Source organism: Cyprinodon variegatus, unplaced genomic scaffold (assembly GCF_000732505.1).
Source record: "Cyprinodon variegatus isolate N-32 unplaced genomic scaffold, C_variegatus-1.0 Scaffold98, whole genome shotgun sequence".
Taxonomy (NCBI): domain Eukaryota; kingdom Metazoa; phylum Chordata; class Actinopteri; order Cyprinodontiformes; family Cyprinodontidae; genus Cyprinodon; species Cyprinodon variegatus.
The window spans coordinates 1023995-1028572 of record NW_015150551.1 but is presented as its reverse complement, the minus strand read 5'-3'; the positions used below and the strand labels follow the sequence as shown (position 1 = coordinate 1028572).

General features: G+C 39.1%; 1 pseudogene; it reads left to right on the top strand.

The window, feature by feature from the left end:
- The first annotated feature begins 531 nt into the window (after positions 1–531).
- Positions 532–4578, top strand: part of LOC107084335 — a 57834-nt pseudogene continuing 53787 nt past the window's right edge.

Genomic DNA, 4578 nt, shown 5'->3' with positions numbered 1-4578 from the left:
ATCTGGATGTGTATGTGCATTAAGCTATAAGAGCGGCGATAAAAACACCACACCAAACCATACACCTCGTTCTTCATCTCTGTCTGCCTCCCTGCTGATTGATGAGTTGTATATATCCTGCGCAGTAACCAGATCCGTTTTATCCAGAGGTTGCTGTAAATAAAGTCTGCAGAAGTGCCAGGGTGCCAGGCAGACAACCTGACTGTCTCTGTCAGGGATTTAGCCAGAGCTGTAAAACCCCAGCTATTGTGCTCTGAAAGGCCCCCCACCTGGAAAGCAATGGAAGAGCACATGATGTCCCATTGCAATGAGATGAGAGCCGTGTATCTGTAACCATGCATGCATGTGTATACATGAAAAGGATAGAGGGAGGTCAAGTGGGGCCCGTGTTAGCATGGAAGTGCAGATTCATTAGACATCAGAGTTGATTTAGGCGGTAAATTAGCTTTCCTATTGAGATGAGCGAAGCAGAGAGGTGGAGTGCTGATGTGACTTTTTGCAGTTCAGTGAAGAGGACACAAATGGGAGGACATGCAGAAGTCATACACTCAGAGTGACACATCCATGTACGGGTTTAACTCTGTCAGTCAGCAGATACTAATACAGACACACGCACTGTGGAAGCACTGCATTAACTTCACTGGAAAAGCAATGAGAACAAAAACGTGCAGAGATCTTACTGTATGTATAGATGACTGCACAAGATGAAAAAAACAAAAACTGTACAAGCCATTAATGGTGGAACTTATGTAAGTATAGACCCTTAAACATAGAAAACACTCTTAGCAGATGAAACTGTTACTATACTTGTTATTACTATTATTGTTCTTTGTGATTTCATTTCATAGAAAGTATTCCTTCCTCTGTGTGTCTGTGTTTAGTTGTATCACATTTCCCGAATGAAGCCTTTAAAACTGTTTCTGTTGTTAACAATCGCAGCTTTTCTTTCTCTGGCCCAACAATCTACCTTTTTTGTGTGTTTTCTTCCTGTCCTCTCAGCCCCCAAATATTCAAGGCATGTGGCCACTCATTCTAAGCGTGGACCCTTTAGAGGTTTCTTGCTGTTAAAAGGGAGGGGTTTCTCTCCAGATTAGCCACAAGTTTGCTCAGAAGGTGCTTCATGCTAAAAAGTTAGTGATTTCACGGCAGCCAATCTTGACTGGGGCTTTATAATAAGACATGACTACAGATAAATAGGAGCTCCATATGAATTAATTTAAATCCAATAATACAACTGGATTGTATTAGAATGATGATTACATGTTATGCAATGTGTTGTTTCTGTTTAAGAACAAATTGAAATCACATAAATGGTCAGATATATGATATTTGTTTTTGTTCTTTGACTTTGAATTGAACCCATTTCCAAACTTACAGAAGATATTGAAATATGGAATCTGTTTTAATAATGCTTTTGCTTTTCACTTTCTGCATAGACTTAACATTAACGGTTCAGTGTTGGACCGAGGACCTTCAGTTAGTAAAGAGACCAGTGCAATTGGTCCCCATCAGTTTGAGGTATACAAAAATTGTCTTTACTGAATAGCTTTTATGTTTTTATTTTCTGTACATTGGCATGTAATACAACAAATACAACAAATACAAAAAAATTAATTAAAACCTTATTTGCATCACTGTACACAGCAGAATATTTGATTGAGAATAGATATTGAACAGTTCATTTGCCTCTACTTGCAGAATACATTTTAACATAAATATGAGAGGATCGCATGAGTGCATTTGCAAATCACTAGATCAAACTGTTAAGGCATAAAATGCCTTAAATAAAGTTTTCCTGCAACATTGGTTAAAAAAAAAAACATGATTCCTTGCATGTAATGAATCACTTAGTGTGTCTCAACTTGCACAGAGTTCAATAATTCCCTGGCATTGTTGTTTTATTCTTCACTGCCAGATAAATATCTGCGAGCAAACCTAAAACCTTCAATGTAAAAGTAACCAGACTAATTTGCACTCCTTATAATTTTAAAATGCAAAAAACATCATTTTGTACAATTAGTTTCTCTAAATGATTTTGCAAAGGAGTTTTACTGCAAATTATTATTTTCTGCTTATACGGAAAACATATACATTAAACGTATGTAATTCCAATGTCACACATTTGCAGCTAACAGAATTGATGCACTGAAAACAAGGGATTGAACAACAAGGCGGACAGAAAGAGTGAATCTAAGGAAATAGTGAGGAGGGCTACCACCCACCACAGCAGACAGCACACCCCGTCTCCTTGTCCAGAAAATTTAACTCAGACACAAAAGGTATAAAAGCCATCTGGGCTAGGCGGCTACGCTACATCCAGAGACAAAAGGGGCTTATTCACAGAGTTCGACCCAGCCAGGGCCATCTGCTCTTGGTGAGAGCGAGTGGGCGAGGGGACACCCGGTACCTCCAGAACCCCCGTTGCTCAAAAGCACAAGAGGATGGCCGTCTGATTTTAGCATAATATGAGGTTTGAAGTATGAAAATATGAATTTGGATGAGCTGCTTTACAAAACGAGCCACCACAATAAGAAAGATGACAGATACAAGCATATAGGGCTGCATAATGCTTCTGCACTGGGAATAACAACATGTGCTGTGCTTCTCTTCACAGCAATGGTTAAAAAGAAACTGTTGAATAGACAGAACGTGTGTATGGATGCATGCAAACAATTAGTATGCAAGCACAGATGTACATGTTTTTTGCAACCTAACATGTCATTTATCATGTAGTGGAAGCTGAACAAAGAGACACAAAAGAGAAAGCTGAAGGGACTGAGAGCAAATCTCTTTAACTTTACTTTTGTAAACTTCATTTTATATTGTCTCTGCGTACTAGCAAATTTATTTGAAGAAAAGAAAAAAACGTCACACTGGAGCTAAGATTTTTCTGTGCTATGACATTATTAAAGTTAAGAAATCATGTCATAGTGAGGAGATTGTAATGTGCAACTGAAGCATTAAACCCACACTGAGGCCTTCTGTCAAGTAGGGATTGGCATTACATATTGAGCAAGTAATCATGAAACTATGAATGTGCACAGTGTCCAACTCTTACCATCTGGACTTGGGACTTCCCCATTTTATTTATCTTTCTTCTTTTTTACTCAATAATCCTCTTGGAGAGAAATGTGTTTTGAATTTACTGTTGATAGCATGAATACAGATGCTGTGCTTTAAAAACTGTGACAGATTAAGAAACAGATTTATATAAAAAGTTTGTGAATGGTTAGATTCAGCTAAAGAGCAATGAGCATCAACATGATCTTCATTTGGTCCTACTGTAATCGGATAACCAAATCAGCCTTGTCACTTAGCACTAGGGGTGTAAATAATAATCGTTTTGTATCGATGCATCGATCCAACAGCCAACGATCCGATGCATCGACACATCCGCAAGAGTATCGATTTACTTTTTTTTTTTTTCCTCCGGTCTATTTTTATCCATTTGCTCCTGGGCATAATTCCCCTCCTGTGCTGCGGTGGTGCTAAACCTATTTTGCCCTCCTACCCTGCTTCCTGGTTATACTCCTGCAGCAGTGTGTCACAGTAAGCTTGACACAGACATTTTTGATTTATGCTCAATATTGAAGCGTGGTCTGCGCTACACACTGTGGGTCTACGGATATACGGACGAGGCGGAGAGGAAGTGGGGGCGAGTTTAGTCCGATAACGGAGGGACATGAGGGCCAAAAAGAGCGGGGATCAAGGTTGAAAAAGGGTCCCAGCGTTCTTGCGCACCTCGCTCTTCTAGCTGGTCAAACTTCACGAGTTGTTTTCCGCAATTTTGCTCATTAAAACAAAACAAGCCGGCCTCCTGTCTGCGGCACTGTCTGCGGTCATCTACAATTTTGGAGAGGTGCAGCAGAGTGTCTGCAGAGGGCGCGGGGACATCGACACTCTGGAGCTGAGGTATTGCATTGCACTCATTGCACTGATTTTGTGCAGTATTTTTTATGCAAAGCCTTTCAGAATCTATAACACAGAGGCATTATAATTTTTCAGTGAATGAGGTTTTAATAGGAATAGGTGGAGTACAACTTTTCTACTTCTGTTATTTGCTGTAGTATCTCAAATAAAATGCATAACGATATTGAAGCTTTCATTGATTTATTTCAAATTTGAAACATTGTCTAGCCTGTAAGGTAAAAAAAAGAAGCAATTAATCAAATCGAATCGTATCGTGGGGTATTCTTGAGTATCGAAAAATAATCAAATCGTTGGGTCAGGAAATCGATACTGAATCGAATCGCCATGATGGGTGTGATTTACACCCCTACTTAGCACATATAAAGTTTTGCCAAAAGGATGCTTAGAAGGTGTTCTGATGAATTCTGTCACTTAGGGTAAAAAAATTACACCTAACACCATCTTTGAAACAACCTACAGATATGAATTGGCCCACATGACTGCACATATATAAACTATGTTAACCTGATAAAATCAAAGCAAAACAATTTTTTTCTTTTGTCAACCATTGCTATGTCGCTAGATTAATGTGACTGCTACAAGTCTGTAACTTAGGTGCTTTGCTGAAACACCAGGCTTTGTTGCAATTGCTACATGTAATTCCAACTC